General features: G+C 45.3%; 1 long non-coding RNA gene across 1 annotated transcript; it reads right to left on the bottom strand.

Moving 5' to 3' along the window:
• Window positions 1-8,436: 8,436 nt before the first annotated feature.
• Window positions 8,437-17,110, bottom strand: LOC134295625 (uncharacterized). Its single transcript, XR_010002256.1, has 2 exons — window positions 13,656-17,110; window positions 8,437-10,335 (listed from the first exon to the last, which is right to left on the bottom strand). It is a non-coding gene; the product is annotated as an uncharacterized LOC134295625 (long non-coding RNA).
• Window positions 17,111-19,618: the final 2,508 nt, after the last annotated feature.

Here is a 19,618-nt window from a genome sequence, read left to right as displayed (position 1 = left end):
ATAGATAGATAGATAGATAGATAGATAGATTCCAGCAAAAGCATACCATTCAGTCATGCTGGAGGACCCAAGAGATGTCTTGATAGGATACCTGTTTCAACATTGCTCGATTTCTGTGGTCAACATCCACTGGAAGCATAACATAGAGTTATGCTAGAGAACATGGGAAATGTATAGAGAGGGCACCTCTTTAGGCTTTGTTAGATCCTCCAGGACAACTTTATATCCAACAGACCATATGATCACCTCTTACCTCCCCGGCAAAGAAACCTGCTCTTGCTTCAAATGGGATCTGCAGCCTCTTTCTTCATAAGGCAAAGCACACATTTCAACTTCCAAAAAAGTGAGGAAAACTCTCTCTGTGTGTTTCGGAGAGTTGACATTGACCACAACATCAACATTCAGTACAATGCACACAGCCCTATTCTGGTCCCCATTAGAGTAGACTCACACAGCCAGTGGGATTTACCTATGTGGGCCGGGCTGTGGCGCAGGCTGCTGAGCAGCTGCAATAAATCACTCTGACCACGAGGTCATGGGTTCAAGGCCAGCCCGTGGCGGGGTGAGCACCAGTCAATTAAAAATTAAAAATAGCCCCTGCTCGTTGCTGACCTAGCACCCCGAAAGATAGTTGCATCTATCAAGTAGGAAATAAGGTACCACTTATAAAAAAAGTGGGGAGGCAAGTTTAACTAATTTATGACCTGGAATGAGGAAGTGCCATCAGAGTGGATGATGAAGCAGCTGCTCCCCCCTGTGGCCAGAATTGAACACCCCCTCAGGAGGTTAAATTGCCTCTGAATCTGTCTGTCTCTGTCTCTGTTTGATGTGTTTATGGGCATTGAATGTTTGCCCTATATGTACATAATGTGATCCGCCCTGAGTCCCCTTCGGGGTGAGAAGGGCGGAATATAAATACTGTAAATAAATAAAATAAATATATGTGTTGACTCTCCATTCAACAATGCTTTCGCTTGAGCACTGCCTACTTATTTTGGCCAAAGTGAGCACATGCAAGTTAACCCCACGACCAATTCTGAGTCCCAATGCTTCCTGTAGAACTGACCTATGTCTGCATTCAACCATGGATCCAATGGGTTTGCTCTAGATGTCTTATTATCCTGTGGGATCCAGATCCTTCCCAAACCATGACACAACAGAATGCAACAGAAGTTCATCTTCGGCACCTGACTGTACACTTTGAGAGGCCAAAGACACTGAAAATGTGCAGAACCATTCCCATCATCCAACCTAGGCTTCTGTCTTTTCTCAGCTCACTATGCTTGACTTGACAGCAAATACCTGAGGCCCAGCATATTATACAGGGTGGATGATTCCTTCTAAGCATACAGATGACAAGTTGCGAAAACATATGTATTGGACTCAAACTTACTTCCTTTTCATTTTGTCATGCAAGCTACTTAGGCCATCAATTCCCCAAAGACTCGTCGGCATCTTTGAAATCTCCGGCACTCACTCAATGGCTCACGCGATGGCTATGCGCCATGTATCTAATGCTGCGAAATCCATCCTAAGACGGGGAGGCCTGATTAATCCTGCCGAGGAGCTCCCCAGAGGGAGTGTGTGATTATGCCGTTGAAGCCGTGAGGTCAAATGCAACTCCACGTGCCTTCAGAGGAATCTCTCAGTCTCTCCTCCGCAACAAGGAACATCAATAAGGCTTCTGGGTTCAACCATGGCTAGGAATCTTAATCAACACGAAAGCTTTGTGGCCAAGTCCTTGCGGCGGGAAGTAGACTGTGAGGTTTACTAAAAAGACAAGGGTAATGAGATGAGGCCTTGGCTACGGGATGGGGCTGGACCCAGGAGGGCTGAGTTCAGTCCTGACTCATTTGTGATCTCTCCGAGCGGATGTGGGCAGGACGCATTCACTTGTAGAGACTTTGCCATGGGGTTTTACTGTGAAGAACCAAAACGGGGCTAGCCAAGGTCCTGAAATCTTGCCAGTTCAGAACCATGGAGAGATCCTTTAGAGTTTAGTGGCTCTACAATAAAACCCAGATTAAACTTCAGATAATTTGTTTTGGGATTCAGTCTGAACTTTAAAAGAGCTATCCTCAGAGCTCAGGGCACATTCTCAGCTCAACCAACATTTTTTATTTATTTATTTACAGTATTTATATTCCACCCTTCTTTCTCACCCCAAAGGGGACTCAGGGCTCATCACAATGTACATATACGTGGCAAACATTCAATGCCATTAGACATATGACACACACAGACAAAGACACAGAGGCTATTTAACATTTTTTCCAGCTTCTGGCTTCCTGAGGGTATGCTCGATTCCAGCCACAGGGGGAACTGCTGCTTCATCATCCACTGTGACGCCGAGACCTTTGAAGGAGTACTTCCTCATCTTCCGGCACACGCACTGCTGGACATTTTTATGGTGACATAAATTAGTTAAATTAGCCTCCCCGCTTAAGCGGTCCCTACATTTCCTACTTGGCAGATGCAACTGTCTTTCGGGTAAATAACACGTTGGGGCTATTTAACGATCAGGCACTCAATCTGACCCGGGCTTCGAACTCATGACATCTCGGTCAGCAGTGATTTATTGCAGCTGGCTACTAACCATCTGCACCACAGCCCGGCCCAACATGAATACCATCGGCTGCCACAGAGAAACACAATGTCCCCTTGGAGTCACAGAATCATGGAATAATAGAGTTGGAAGAGACCACATGGGCCATCTAGCCCAAACCCCTGCCATTTAGGAAAAGCACAGTCAAAGTATCCCTGACAGATGGCTATCCATCTTCTGTTTAAAAGTGTCCAAGGAAAGAGCTTCGACTGGTTTCTGAGGCAGAGAGTTCCACTGCTGAACAACTCTTCCTTCAGGTAAGAAGTTCTTCCTAATGTTCAGGTGGAATCTTCTCTCCTTTCATAGAATCATAGAATCCTAGAGTTGGAAGAAACTTTATGGGCCTTCCAGTCCAACCCCATTCTGCAAAGAAGCAGGAAAATCGCATTCAAAGCACCCCCGACAGAAGGCCATCCAGCCTCTGTTTCAAAGCCTCCAAAGAAGGAGCCTCTCCCTTTGTCATTTGAACCCATGGCAGCAGTTTTGAAGGCAGCAGAAAACAAGTCTGCTCCCTCTTCTTTAGAACATCCTTCACATATTGAAACATGGCTCTCATGTCTCCTCTCAGCCTTCTCTTCTGTAGGTTAAATATGCCCAGTTCTTTAAGACGCTCCTCAGAGGGATTCATGGTCTGCAGGCCTTTGATCATTTCAATCACTCTCCTCTGGACACCTTCCAGCTTAGAATCAATATCCCTCTTGGATTGTGGTGCCAGAATTGGACACAGGGTTATTCCAGGTAAAGGGATCTGACCAAAGCAGAATAGAGAGGCACCAGGACTTCTCTCGATCTAGACACCAGACTCCTTTGGATGCAGCCCAAAATCCCATTGGCTTTTTTAACTGCTTGAGGCCTGCAAGTGCCGTGGTCAGCACACCTACCAGGAAAACCTCCAGGAAAACATTAGGCCAGTGCCAGGGTCACAAGCAGAGTCTAGGTTGAAAAGCAAAAAGCTGTCTTGAGCAAAGTCCAAAGCCGAAAAGGAAATAATCAAAAAGTTCACTCCATAAGTGTCTGCTAAAGGTCAGAGGTCCAGAATGCTGGAGATGTCAAACAAGGGTTCACAGGAGCTTGGGATCTGTTGTTTTGTAGCAACAGAATGGCCTGGTTTGAGTTAAATTATGGGAACAATTGACCTCATGAGCTTTGGGTTGTTGTATGTCTTTCGGGCTGTGTGGCCATATTCCAGAAGTATTCTCTCCTGACGTTTCACCCACATCTATAGCAGGCATCCTCAGAGGTTGTGAAGTATGGAATAAACTAGGTAAGGAAAGGAAAGAATATATATCTGTGTAGAGTCCAGGGTGTGGCAAGAGTCCTTTGTCACTGGGAAGCCAGTATTAATGTTTCAGTTAATCACCCTAATTAGCATTGGAAATGTTTTGTCTCTTGCCTGGGGGCATCCTTTGTTCAGTCATTAGCCGTCCTCTGCCCTCAGAGTGTTGGTTCCCATCTACTGTTTTGATTTTTGAGTTTTTTTAATACTGGTAGCCAGATTTTGTTCATTTTCATGGTTTCTTCCTTTCTGTTGAAGTTGTCCACATGCTTGTGGATTTCAATGGCTTCTCTGTGTAGTCTGACATGATAGTTGTTGGAGTGGTCCAGCATTTCTGTGTTCCCTAACCCAACAACCCTGTGATCCCGGCCATGAAAGCCTTCGACAACTCATGAGCTTTGTTTTTAAGGTAGGGTGGGGTCTTGCCTGACCTTGTGCTCCTGGTGCTTTAATTGATATTGTTTGAGAGGCGAGAGTTTCTCCCCAATCTACAGCTTCTGATTGGCTGGAGTTGCTGCCTCTTCTGCTGTCATTAACCAGGATATCCAAATGGGACCCGTTATCATCACACTTCTCTTCCCTGTTGAAGGAACTTTCCTCCAGGCAGGATATGGCATGTCAAATCACGAGCCAAAATCCTACAATCTTTCATAGTGTAATTGATCACAGGCTGACTTATGCATGGATTGTGCCATGCAGCCCTGATGCCGGATGGTAGTGTTGTACAACCAAAATGTAAATAAAGCAACAGGCTACACAAGCAAGAGACCTTCATGGAGACCAAGTTCCAGGAGTAGTAGAGATGAATCAAGGAGCTGAAGAAAGCTATTCTGAGGTTCATAGGCAGGAGAAGGTGACACCCAAAAGGACACTCTGTAACAAAGGAAACCTCTCCAATGAAAGAGGACAGTTCGAGACGGAGGGAATGGGTCACGACATCTCCATTGGCTCCTTCAGCTGGAGAAGGAGAGAGAAGAAGATGAGTTTGGGTTGCCATGTGATTGCCTTTACCTCTGTACCTTGCATTCAGCCTGCTTTCTTTTGTGATTATTCATTGAAAGGCAAACTGAGGTTTAATTTGCAAGTCTGATTCATGAGACACATGTCTCAAAATCTCCTTGTGGGAGTGAAAATAGGTCTATTGCAGCATCTTCCTTAACATATTGACCCACTGTCATCTAACCACATGGTCAGGAAAGTTCAAAGCCATATGTTTTTGAATGCAATTCCTGCTGTTCTCTCTCTGAACCCCACACCCAACTACATAGCACAGCAATTAAATCCCCAGGGATGCACCTACACTATAGAATTAATGCAGTTTGATACTTCTTTAACACACATGTCTCCATGCTATGGAATCATGGTGGTTGCAGTTCTAATAATAATAATAATAATAATAATAATAATAATAATAATAATAATAATAAAACTTTATTTATACCCCACCACCATCTCCCCAACGGGGACTCGAGGCGGCTAACATGGGGCCACGCCCAGAGCAATACAATATAATACAATACAATATAAAACAGCATACCATAACACAATTAAAAGCAATACAATACATGATGATAGACATTACATCAAAAAAGAAAAAACCAGTAAAAACAGGGCAGGCTGCAAGAACACAAGAATAAAAACTCGAAGTGAGAGGGACAGAGGAGTACTCCACTGTGGACAGGGACACATGATAGTGGGGCAATCTAGAGGGTAGATGTTAAGGGGGGAGCAATACAGAAATATATAACAGAAATTACTCACCGAAAGCACAGCGGAAGAGCCATGTTTTCAAGTCTTTCCTAAAAGCTAACAAAGTGGGATCTTGCCTGATCTCGGTGGGTAGTGAATTCCATAGTCGAGGGGCCACAGCGGAAAAGGCCCTCTCCCTTCTACTCACAAGGCGGGCCTGGGATATAGACAGCGGTGATAGAAGGGCCTCCCCAGATGATCGCAATGGTCGGGCAGGTTTATGGTAGGAGATACGGTCACGGAGGTAGGTGGGTCCCAAACCGTTTAGGGCTTTATAAATGATGGTCTGTACCTTGAATTGGGACCGGAAAATGAACGGCAGCCAGTGGAGCTCCTTAAACAAGGGAGTGGATCTCTCCCTGTAACTCGCCCCTGTTATTAATCTGGCAGCCGAGCGTTGGACCAATTGTAATTTCCGGGCCGTCTTCAAGGGAAGCCCAACGTAGAGTGCATTACAGTAGTCCAGTCTAGAGGTAACTAAGGCATGGACCACCGTGGTCAAGTCAGACTTCACGAGGTATGGTCGCAGTTGGCGCACAAGTTTGAGTTGTGCAAAAGCCCTCCCGGCCACCGCCGACACCTGACCCTCAAGCGTCAGCGCTGAATCCAGGAGGACCCCCAAACTGCGGACCTGTGATTTCAGGGGGAGTGCGACCCCGTCCAGCACAGGTTGCCACCCAATACCCCGATCTGACGAGCGACTGACCAGGAGGGCCTCTGTCTTGTCAGGATTGATCCTCAGCTTGTTCCTCCTCATCCAGTCCGCCACAGCGGCCAGGCACTGGTTCAGCATCCGAGGGGCTTCCTTGGAGTCAGGTGGGAACGAGTAGTGGATTTGCGTGTCATCTGCATAGAGATGGCAACGCCCTCCAAAACTCTGGATGACCTCTCCCAGTGGTTTCATGTAGATGTTAAATAGCATGGGGGATAAGATAGACCCCTGCGGAACCCCACAGGTCAATGGCCAGGGGTCCGAGCAGGTGTCCCCCAGCTTCACCATCTGGGAGCGGCCCTCCAAGAAGGACTGGAGCCACTGCAAAACCGTGCCACCAAGCCCCATCCCAGAGAGCCGCCCCAGAAGGATACCATGGTCGATGGTATCGAAAGCCGCTGAGATATCTAGGAGAACCAGCAGAGTCACACTCCCCCTGTCCAGTTCCCTGCGGAGGTCATCCACCAAGGCGACCAAAGCCATCTCAGTGCTGTGCCCAGGCCTGAAGCCAGACTGTGAACAGTCCAGTTTTACAAGGTCGACTCTTAAGCCTTCTCTGATGCCTCACCAAACGATGACTCCTGTGATTCCATAGTATTGAGCCATGGCAGCTGAAGTGGTGTCCAATTGCTACTAACCCGCTGCTGTGGTGCAGCTGGTTAGTAGCCAGCTGCAAGAAATCACTACTGACCAAGAGGTCATGAGTTCAAAGCCCGGGTCGGATTGAGTGCCCGACCATTAAATAGCCCCAGCTATTTACCTAAGCAACCCGAAAGACAGTTGCATCTGTCAAGTAGGAAATTTAGGGACTGCTTGTGCAGGGAGGCTAATTTAACTAATTTACGTCACCATAAAAATGTCCAGCAGCGTGCGTGCCAGAAGATGAGGAAATACTCCATCAAGGACTCGGCGTCACAGTGGATGATGAAGCCGCAGCTCCCCCTGTGGCTGGAATCGAGTATACCCTCATGAGGTCAGAAGCTGGAAAATGTTAAATAGTTTCTGTGTCTCTGTCTGTGTGTGTCGTATGTCTAATGCTTGCCATGTATATGTGTATTGTGATCTGCCCTGAGTCCTCTTTGGGGTGAGAAGGGCAGAATATAAATATGTTGTTGAAGGCTTTCATGGCTGGGTTCACAGGGTTGTTGTGTATGTTTTCCGAGCTGTATGGCCATGTTCCAGAAGTATTTTCTCCTGACGTTTCACCCACATCTATGGCAGGCATCCTCAGAGGTTGTGAGGCTCTGTTTGGTGTCTCCAAGCAGATTGAGGCCAAAGTTGCAAATGGATCATCTTAATGAAGTACTTCGCCTGCCATCATTTAATAGCAGCAGCAAAGGCTTTGTACTCTGTGCAAGTCTGATAACAAGCAATATTTAAATTGTCATCTCAAGGAAACAAAATCTTTACAGCCTCTGAGGATGCCTGCCATAGATGTGGTGAAACGTCAGGAGAGAATACTTCTGGAACATGCCCAAAAAGCCCGGAAAACATACAACAACCCATAGAATGTAAATAGATGCACCCTAAGTCTTGTATGAAACTAACTACCAATTTGAGATACAAAAGAAAACAAAGATATTTGGACAAAAAAAAAGTTATTTACCCTTCGGTAACCTACTACAAAATCAAAGAGTGCTGCTTGTAAGATGCCTAGGTGAGGACTATTATGTGCTATGACAAACAGGCAGCTGGTGAGGATAGATGCCAACATCTGAGACACAAGAATGTGACAGCCGATTTGGCTGGCAACGCCCAAGAAGAAGGCTGTGTTTGGTGTCTCCAAGCAGATTGGGGCCAAAGTTGCGAATGGATCGTCTTAATGAAGTACTTCGCCTGCCATCACTTAATAGCAGCAGCAAAGGTTTCGTACTCTGTGCAAGTCTGATAACAAGTAATATTTAAATTGTCATCTCAAGGAAGCGAAATCCCAGATGAAAGCGGCACATATCCGGATGAGCCTTTAAAAAACCAGAAAAGGCTTTGGTTGCCTCTTCCTCCCCTTGGCATGCGCGGTATTGGCTCAGCCAAATGACAGCAGCCCATGATGCTCTCTGTATTGTTAACACTCCGTAAATAAATAAAGCTGTCATCTGAGGGATTGAACAGCAATGTGTTATTAACTGTGACAACTCTGGGCAATTGTTGAGCATTGTGCGGAATGGAGATATGCCAAGATCTGTCTTCCTTGTTCAGAAGATGTTGGGTCGCTTTTGGGAAATCAAGGCATGTGTTTCATTGTATAATTCTAAACTAAAGCTGTGGGTCAGACGCAAATCCAAGTGTCCGTCTGTTCTGGGATTAGCCAATTTTTTTTAAAAAAAGAATTACCCAGGGTACTGATCCCTGTGACCCAAATATCAAGCATCAAGGGGTGCATGTACACCGTAGAATTAATGCAGTTTGGCTCCACTTTATCTGTCATGGATCTGTGCTAGGAGAGTTGCACTTTTATAAAGTCTTGAGCCAAACTACCAATCCCATGATCCCACAACACTGAGCCATGGCAATTAAAGTGGCGTCAAACTGCATTGATTCTACAGTGTAGATCAGGCCTAGGAAAACTTGGGCCCTCCAGATGTTTTGGACTTCAACTCCCACCATTCCTGACAGCCTACTGGCTGTTAATTGCTGATTAATTGCTGGAAGGGCAAATGGCAAGGTCTTCCGTTTGTGTTACATGACAGGAAGATACACCATAAGCCATGGAATGCAGAGGAGGTGCTTCGTGTGCACAGAAAACCGACTTTGGAAAGAGACTGACCTCCATGTTTGTCCGTGTGGATGCAACATGTGTCCAGATAGTTTTGGTCAACTAGCAGTGTAAATATTGTAAATAAAGCCTTAGTGCCGCTGTCTTCAGCAGACATAAATCAACGAAGCTGTCGTTCTTTGTCAGTGCCACTTTCGCTGTTTGCAGAGTGGTCTGGTAGTGAGCTGAGGGCTAGCTCATCAATCAAGTCAGGGTCGCTGATTCCCTGACATATATACGTGTGGAATGATGTCCAGTGTGCGAGAAAGAACCCATGTATGTTTGAAGCAAGTGTGAATGTTGCAATTGGCCAGCTTGATTAGCACTGAGTAGCTTTGCAGCTGGAAAGCCGGGCTGTTTTTGCCTGGGGAAATCCTTTGTTTGGGATGTGTTAACTGGCACTTGATTGTTTGCTATCTGGAATTCCCCTGTTTTTGAGCTGTGTTCCTTATTTACTGTTTTGATGTCTTTATTTACTGTCTTTATTTGCGGTCTTCATGGATATAGACAGGATGGGAGCGGTCCAGAGAAGGGCCACCAAAATGGTCAAAGGTCTGGAAGACATTTTGACAGGTCCATTTTCTCCCACAAGAGAACTTTGAGATATGTATATTGGGAATCAGTGGCCATGCCCTACTCAGTCCCTGCCTTCTTGATCCGCCTGTAATGTGTTCTTCCTCTGTTGTTCCTACTGCCTTCCACTTTGATGCTGATATATGCCATGAAGTCAAGAGACCTCCATGAGCTCTAGTTCTCAAATGTTCTGCTCGGGCCTTGCAAATTCAGGGCATCTGTCGAAGCTTCCTTGATTTCCACGCTACCCTCCATTCTTCCAAAACTTTTCGTCTCTGCTATAGACCCGCTCCTGCCTTCCTGCCTGGCCGATGGGGTCTGGGTGATAATCAGAGCCATTAGCCAGCAAGACCTGCAAAGACAAGCAATTAATACGTGCAAATATTGAAGCGCAACCGCCATTAATGAATTGTTTAGTAATTGTTGGGAACTGCCTTAAGGCTCCTTTGGATAATAGGGTAGATTAATAATTTAACAATAATGCCATAAATCAACTGTAATGAGTTAATTAGATTTTAATCAACCAAGTGATCTCCCAACTCCATTTGTTCCATCAGTCATCGCAAGTCATTCTGCTTCCGCTCAAAGCAACTCTTGAGAACTGGAAACACGCCAATGGATGCTCCCCTGTGGCCTCCGTCCGATGGTCAGTCCAAAGTAGAGGAGAACTGTAAAACCAATGATTAAATGGTGGGTAAAAATAAAGCAAAATTCCACTTATTACATGGGTCTGTTCTGGTTGGAACTCGTCCCCTCCAGACATGCTTGTAGACTGCAGGGCTCAAGCCGGTTTGTACATGGAGATGTGGTTTTTCAAATACTCTAGGCCTGAACTGTTTAGGGCTTTATAGGTAATGACCAGCACTTTGTGTTTAACCCAGAAGCAGACCGTCAGCCAGTAACGTAGGAGTTGTACACTCCCTGTATGGTGCTCCAATTAGTAACCTGGCTGCCAATCTCTGTACCAGTTGAAGCTTCTGAACTATCTTCAAAGGCAACCCCACATATTTATTTATGTATTTATTTATTTACAGTATTTATATTCCGCCCTTCTCTCCCCGAAGGGGTCTCAGGGTGGATCACATTGTACACGTATAAAGCAAACATGCAATGCCATATACACATAGAACAGATACAGAGACAGACACAGAGGCAATTTAAACCTTCTCCAGCTTCCAGCTTCCTCCACAGGAGGAGCAGCTGCTTCATCATCCACTGCGACAGTAACTTTCTCATTCCAATAGCGGCTGGGTGATTTTTATGGTGTCGTAAATTAGCCTCCCCACATATAAGTGGTACCTAAATTTCCTACTTGATAGATAGTTGCATCTATCAAGTAGGAAATTTAGGTACCACTTTCAGGTTGCTTAGGTCAGCAACGAGCAGGGGCTATATTTTTATTTTAATTGCCAGGTGCCCACCCCGACACGGGCTGGCCTCGAACTCATGACCTCTTGGTCAGATTGATTTATTGCAGCTGGCTACTAACCAGCCTGCGCCACAGCCTGGCATTGCAGTAGTCCAGACGATACACGACTAAGGCATGGACTACCATGGCCAGATATGGCATTTCAAGGTGCAGGCGCAGCCAGCGCACTGGTTTTAATTGTGCGAAGGTGTTCCTGGCCCCCGCCGACACCTGGGGTTCCAGAGACAGCAATGAGTCCAGGATCACCCCCCAGAGTGCAGACCTGTGTCTTCAAGAGGAGTGCAATCCCATCCAGCACAGGTTGTAACCCTACACCACGATCAGCTTTCCGACTGACCAGAAGTAGCTCTGCCATGTCTGGATTTACCCTTAACGTGTTAACCCTCACCCAGTCCATCACTGCTGACAGGCACTGGTTTAGGGGCAGGACTGAGTCCTTGGCATTTGGTGGAGAATGTCTTGGGTGGGATCTGAAATATCATCCCAACTAGATCTCCAAGACAGCTGGGATGAAACCAAGCAAGAGAGCAAACAGACAGCAAACATTAACTTTGGCTAAAGGGTCTGTGATTCTATGAGTTGCTTTTTGTTCTTTCCTAGAAACTCATCACACCCTTTCTGGGCTGGGCTGTGGCACAGCTGGTTAGTAGCCTGCTGCAATAAATCACTCCTGACTGAGAGGTCATGAAATCGAAGTCCGGGTCAGATTGAGCTCCCGACCATCAATAGCCTAGCTCGCTGTTGACTTAAGCAGCTCGAAAAAGCCTTGTGACTTGAAGGTTGGGTTGCTGACCTGAAGGCTGCCAGGTTCAAATCCTACCCGGGGAGAGCACGGATGAGCTCTCTCTATCAGCTCCAGCTCCATGAGGGGACATGAGAGAAGCCTCCCACAAGGATGGTAAAACATCAAAAACATCCGGGCGTCCCCTGGGCAAAGTCCTTGCAGACGACCAATTCTCTCACTCCAGAAGCAACTCCGGTTGCTCCTGACACACGCACACACACAAAAAAAGGCTCGAAAGACAGTTGCATCTGTCGAGTAGAAAATGTAGGTATCGCTTTATGCAGGGAGGCTAATTTAACTAATTTACAACACCATAAAAAAAACTTCCAGCAGCATGCAGAAAGGAATGAGGAAGTACTCCATCATAAGTACTCGGTGTCACAAGTGGACGATGAAGTGGCAGCTCCCCCTGTGGCCAAAATCGAGCATACGCTCATGAAGCTGGAAAATGCTAAATTGCCTCTATGTTTGTCTATATATGTCGTATGTCTAACGGCATTAAATGTTTGCCATGTACGAGGCTTATCCACAAAGTAGGTTACATTCTGGAATTAAAAATGAACAAAGTATAGGAGAAAATATTTACCATATGCAGTTGAAAGCCACACCCAAATACCACTTCTCATGTAGTCGCCATTCAAATCTAGGCACTTACCATAGCGGTGAATGAGCTTTGCAATTCCTTCCCCACTAAATTCTGCCACTTGTGTCCTCAACCACTTGTTTCCAACAATGGGGGCATGGCTGGCAATGCAGCATTTTGGCGACGCTGTGCAGCTGTGGGAAGGGGAGACCAGCTGGTTGAGGATGCAAGCGGCAGAATTTAGTGGGGAAGGAGTTGCAAAGCTCATTCACCGCTATGTTAAGTGCCTAGATTTGAATGGCGACTTCGTGAGATGTGGTATTTGGGTGTGGCTTTCAACTGCATATGGTAAATGTTTTCTCCTATACTTTGTTCATTTTAAATTCCAAAACGTAATCTACTTTGTGGATAGCCCTCGTGTATGTGTATTGTGATCCGCCCTGAGTCCCCTTTGGGGTGAGAAAGAAGGGAGGAATATAAATACTGCAAATAAATAAATAAATAAATAATTTCGCAGAATAATACTGGAGTATTTTTACACAGAGACTCGATGGGTACTATTCAAGGGTATTTCAGCTTGGGATTCTGGCACTCGCCGCTCAGACTGGACTAGATGGTCTTTGGGGGTCCCTTTCAGGCTCTTGACTCTACAATTCGTTCATGGCATTTTGGCAGCTGGGATCCAGCTTCCTTGGCTTGCAGCTGCCAGAATGCGATGAGCGAACTCGATAATAGCACCTGTCCCCGATGCTGATGCCGTTTCCCTCTTTTCTCCCAAAGACGGCTGTGGTGCCAACTTGTTTACCGACTCCCTTTCATCCCTTCCCTTCTCCCTGTTTTGGCATACATAATTTTCCTATCCGTCACACGGTTAACAATTAATACACATGACAGACGGCAGCTGCTTTCAGAGCCGGGCCCATCCCACCCGACAGAAAGAGCCTCGCCACAGATATTAGCAGATCGACCGCCAAACATTATCCCTTGGTTTGATTGCTGCCTCTTTTCAAAGGCTTTCATCCCCTCCATTGACGCTCTCCTGGTAAAGGCTCCTAACGCTGGCAGGAGGAGAGGAAAAGCATCACACCCTGGGAGGAAAAAGGCAAGGTTTGCGTGCAAAAACTCAACATGGATTTCCTCTAGCCATATTCAGACAATGTTCACTGACACATGCAACGCCCAACCTGCTCACCTTTCATTCTTCTTGGATTTTGGTGCCCAGATTTGGACACAGGATTATCCCAAGTGAGGTCTGGATAATATTACTTATTGCGCCAAATTGCTATATGCGTGTGTGTAAAGAAATCCTTGCAAAGATGTTTGCAAGAGATCTCTGCAAAAGGAGAGCTGAGCTCTTTTTGCAGAGGTAAGCCACGCCTCAAACAATGTATCAGTTTGCTGGCAGATGGCTGGATTTGTCAGTTGGAGAATCTGAGCTTGCAAGGAGAGCACAGAAATGGAGAAGCTCTCTAGCTACAGTCAAGTAGCAGTTTAAATATGCTATGCTGGATATATTGAATGCTGATTGATTAGTTATTGATCCTATGCAACTACAAGGACATTGTACGATTGCTGAACTGTTTGTTTGACTTCTACTCAACAAGTAAAGTTCCTTTGTTCTTTCAATTCCTCTGCCTGGTCTGAGTCTTTGGCACATGGTGTTAACTGGACGTTGCTGGTTCCGCTATACAAACACCTTCCTAACATAGGATTATCCCAAGTGAGGTCTGGATAATATTACTTCCATCAATCCAGACCAGGCATGAGCCAACTTCAGCCCTCCAAGTGTTTTGGACTACAACTCCCACAATTCCTAACAGCCGGACAGTCTTATCTTATTAAAGTTTTATATAAATATTCAAAAACATTTAACCTACTGATGCCTCAAATAATGCAATTTTATTAATATCTATTTTTATTTTTGAATTTGACCCTTAGCTGCTGCATTTCCCACCCTCGTCTTATACTCGAGTCAATAAGTTTTCCGAGTTGTTGTGGTAAAATTAGGTGCCTCGGCTTATATTCGGGTCAGCTTATACTCGAGTATATACAGTAAATATAGTAAACAAACAAACAAATAAATAAATACCTTGCAAAACTACGAGTCCTAAGATTTCATTGCATTGAGCCATAGCAATTGTGTCAAACTACATTAACTCACCAATGCAAATACATAAATAAATTAAATAAATACATACCCAAAAAGGAGAGTGACCTCTGCCTGTACTAAGACCCTTCTGGATCCATCTTAATTGACCAAAAGCAACATATTGACAAAACGTAGGGCTATGACTCTAACACTGTGATTTTCTCCCGTCTCTAATAAGATTTTTCAGTATCTTAATGAAGATGCCAATGGATGACGTGCTTTGCAATATTGGGTTGGCCCAATTAAGGGATTGTTGGGTATCCGAGGCAGGACCATTTCCTTCATGATGGACAGCAGCTAGTGAGCCGGGCTTTGGCTGAGCTTCTCTCCACGGAGACCCCCTTGTGCAGCCAGGCCACACTCGTGATTGTGATCAAACGCTTCAGCTGGCAAGGAAACCCAACCACTCAAGGCCGGATCTATATTTCTTAGGCTTCTTGGGCCCTTCAAGCCTTGGGTTCCCCCAAACAAGCTGTAAATAATTGAGCACCAAAGGAACGGTATTTCTCGCTGACTGCCTACAGAGACGTTGTAAACAATCTTCTCACTTGTCTAAACCAGAGCTGCCAGGAGGATGAGAGGCAATAGCTGGGATGCTTCATGGCATATAATTCTACAGAGAGACTTACACATACATTAATTGCTCATAGAGTTGGAAGGAACTTGAATGGTCATCTGGTTCGACCCCTTTTGCCACAATTGAAGCCCCCCTGACAGATGCCCATCCAGCCTCTGCTTAAAAACCTTCAGAGAACGAGACTTCACAGCAGCGAATTGCATAGTTGAACAGCGCTGACCATCAAGAAGTTCTTCCTAACGTTTATATGGAAATGGAATCTCTTTTCCACTAATTTGTATTTGCACATCTTCTCATTTTGTATTTTCCTGAGAGTAATAACTTGTTAGGGATTCCTCTTCTGAAGAAGAGGGAGCAGGAAAGTGTTCATGAATCTGAGGGTGGGTTGGAATCTGAGGAGGAGATTTTGCAAGTACCCACATTTCAGAAAAGCGAAAGGAAACAGAGCAGAGACGTCGTTCAGCTAGAATAGCTTCCAAAAATGCAGCTGAGTAACTAGGAACTGCCCTCGCATCTGGGAGGGGACTCAGGGCTATAAAGCAGAAGCAGGTGAAGCCAGCTCTTGCTGGTAACAAACGTACTCTTTGCTTCCCTTGTGCCTGCTTCAAGTCTGCATCTGGGAAACTGTTCCTAAGGATTTATTGCTGTTTCTTTGTCTGAATGTTTTAAGGCTGTTCTTGAAAGACAAAACAGGACACAATTGTTCAACAGTTGACTATGCTACTTTGGAGGGTGGTGGAGTCTCTATCTTTGGTTAGCATTTGGGCTGCCCTCCAAAATCATGTTTCATCCCAAATAATGACCAAGATGGTAGGGACATCAAGGGGAGATGTTTGGAATGGGCTTCATTCCATGTGAGATGGAGATGGCAAAGGAAACATTAAAGCCTGCCCTCTGTTGGTGATGAGGGGCACAGGACATTAGGAAGAACCTCTTGAGGGCCAAAGAGCTTTGTTTGACCACGAAATCCACCGCTGCCTGGGAGTCCTTCTCTGGAGGTCTTCAGACAGAGGCTGGATAGCCATCAGTGTTAAATAGATAATGCATTGTTAGATAGGAATGCATTGGCTGTAACCTTATTGTGTGAAACCGATGGAAAATACAGTTCTAATGGACATGTAGTCACACACCTATTGAATGATTAAGTGACGTGTAACTTAAGGGACATGCTGAAGAAGCTGAGTCATGACCATGTGACATTCATGACGAGGGTTACATCATTCACTTTTGTCCGTGATTGATGACAAGAAAATAGTGGGTATAAAAGAGAACAGGAAGTGTGTTGTTCTTTCTCTTGCCTTGATTCTCTTGTCTTCTTGCCTTGTGAAATCTCTTGCCATATATCTGTTACTGATATCTGTTACCTGCGTTGTGAGTGTATCACTCTATATGCCACCCACTGATAGGAGATCTGGGGATCCTGATCTGTGTGTTTATATTTTGTACAGAGATCAATGTGTCAAGATTAAAAGCTTCCTCTGAGTTTGGATGAAAACTGAATCAGAGAGTTTTTCTAAACAGTGAGCAGCACAAGGTCAGACAGTGTGGTAACACTCTGCTGACAACTGATAAGGACTCTGCTGTGTTTTGTTTCAGTTTGCCTTTGAGACATTCAGTCCACTGCACAGTCTATCCAGGAAGGGCATGATTGGGAAAAACTATAAATCACACGCCTATTCTGCCTTGATAATCTATAGGGAGTGTTTCGATAATGGAAGGAAGGAAGTTGAATTGGATGGCCTTTCAATGAAGTGACATTTCTCTGGAAGCTTTTAAGCAAAGGTTGGATAGCTATCTGTTGGGAGAACTTTGATAAGGTCTTCTTGCAGGTCAGAATGCGGTTGAACTAGATGGCCTTTGGAGTCTCTTCCAACTCAAGGATTTGTTAACAAAAAGTAGCAGAATTTCTAAAAATCTATCTTGGTAATTTTGAGGGGAAGAGTGGCATTGCTAAGGTTGGTGTCACTCAATGTGGCAATTCATTGGGTCACCCCATGCAGTTCCAACTGTTCCAGTCTCCGTCATTGTTCTGGTTCAGCTAAAAGATTGATGAAAAAATGTATAGATGGCCTTTTTGGTTGTAGCCAGTGTGACCTACAACTTCTTCATGATGCCACTGAGGAGAGGGGATGAGATATATATTTAATCAATAGAAAGTTAAAGCTTTGGATTTGGAGGGAGAGTATTTGTTGCAGAAGCGAGGAAACAGAAAGACGAAAGGGTGGCCTTTAGGTAAAAGTAAAGTCTAGCTGTGTCCGACTCTGGGGGTTGATGCTCATCTCTATTTCTAAGCCAAAGAGCCGGCGTTGTCCGTAGACACCTCCAAGGTCATGTGGTCAGCATGACTGCATGAAGCGCTGTAACCCTCCCGCCAGAGCGGTACCTATTGATCCACTCACATTTGCATGTTTTCGAACTGCTAGGTTGGCAGAAGCTGGCGCTAACAGCAGGAGCTCATCACACCCAGAAGATCTGAACTGCCAACCTTCTAGTCAACAAGTTCAGCAACTCAGTGGTTCCGGCCAAAAAGGGAGGGAGGAAGTGAAAAATAGATGTAGGCCAATATGTTGGGGGGTTTTTTGAGATGGGGTGAGTGAAGGACATACCATAGATGTGTTGGTGTGTTGTGGCCAAATTTGGTGGCATTTGTTCCAGTGGTTTTGTTGTTAACTCGGTCCTAATTATGTACATTACATTTGTATATATAATGATTCCCCCCACTCCCCAACTTCGTAATGAGTATTGAAACATTTTTTTCATTGATCACACATATATTCCTGGGACTGCATGAAAATGTTTCAGACAAAAAGGAATCGCCGAATAGAAAACGTTTAAGAATCTCTTCTCTGGAAGACCGACCTCCTTCTCTTCCATTCCGAAGAAGGGGAACCAAGGAGGCAGCCGTTGCTCTGGCCATGTGCTGTGTGTAGAGAGGCCTATGGAAATATGCTCCACGGGAGCCGTGGGGGGGGGAGGGGATTGGGGAGAAACGACCTTTTGATGAGAGTTTACACAAATCCATCATCAAGGCCCCACTGATCAGGGACTTGCTTTTCCAATGATCCATTCACGCCATACATCTTCCCAGCGTCACCCAACGATGATGGATTTGCAGCCGGGACCATCGGAAAGCCATTGCTCAGCGGAGGAGGAGGGGGCACGGCAGGCGCAAAGGCCACGCTTCCATTTGTTTTGAAAGTCATTTAAAATCTATTCCTTTCTTTTAAGAAGGGGCTTCCAAAAGGGACTTCCAGGAGGGTGAAGAGGAAACCCACACTTGCCATGTCCTGCCTGGCTCAATTCAAGGTGTTATTTTTTTTGGAAGAGACCCCAAGGGCCATCCAGTCCAACCCCATTCTGCCAGGCAGAAAGACAAATTAAGCACTCCTGACAGATGGCTGTCCAGCCTCTGCTTAAAAACCTCCAGAGAAGGAGGCTCCATTATACTCTGGGCCAGCATATCCCACCGTCAAATGGTTCTGCCTATTGTTTAGGTGGAATCTATCTTCCTAGAGTTTGAGAGTGGAACTCTCTGCCTCGAAGTCTGATGGAAGCTCCTTCTTTGAAAACTTTCAAGCAGAGGCTGGATGGTCATCTGTCAGGGGGTGCTTTGATTGTGCTTTTCTTGCATGAAGGAAGATTAAAGTTGGACTAGATGACCTTTAGAGGTCTCTTCCAACTCTACTATTGTTATTATTGTTGTTGTTACTATTACTGTTACTAAAAGGGCTAACAAAGTAGATTACATTTTGGAATTAAAAATGAAGTATATGATAAAACATTTACCATATGCAGTTGAAAGCCACACCCAAATACCACATCTCACGTAGTCGCCATTCAAATCTAGGCACTTACCATAGCATTGAAGGAGCTTTGCAACTCCTTCCCCACTAAATTCTGCCACTTGTGTCCTCAACCACTTGTTTCCAACAATGGGGGCATGGCTGGCAACACAGCGTTTTGGCGATGCTGCGCAGATGCGAAAAGGGCTGACCGGCTGGATGAAGACACAAGCGGCAGAATTTAGTGGGGAAGGAGTTGCAAAGCTCATTCATCACTATGGTAAGTGCCTAGATTTGAATGGCGACTACGTGAGATGTGGTATTCGGGTGTGGCTTTCAACTGCATATGGTAAATGTTTTCTCCCTCATATTACTATTATTGATACTGGATGGCCATCTGTCAGGGGTGCTTTGACTGTGCATTTCCAATATGAAGGTATCTTCCAACTCTATTATTATTACTTGCTGTGCCCGGTCACGCGTTGCTGTGGCGAAGTATGGTGGTATGGGAAATAAAGTATCTTATATTATCTGCTTAGAACTGAATTATATGAGGTCCCTTCTACACAGCTGTATAAAATGCACACTGAAATGGATTATATGGCAGTGTGGAGTCAAGATAATCCAGTGCAAAGCAGATAATATAA

This window comes from Anolis carolinensis, chromosome 1 (assembly GCF_035594765.1).
Source record: "Anolis carolinensis isolate JA03-04 chromosome 1, rAnoCar3.1.pri, whole genome shotgun sequence".
In the NCBI taxonomy this organism is placed as follows: domain Eukaryota; kingdom Metazoa; phylum Chordata; class Lepidosauria; order Squamata; family Dactyloidae; genus Anolis; species Anolis carolinensis.
This window is presented reverse-complemented; position numbering and strand designations above follow the sequence as displayed.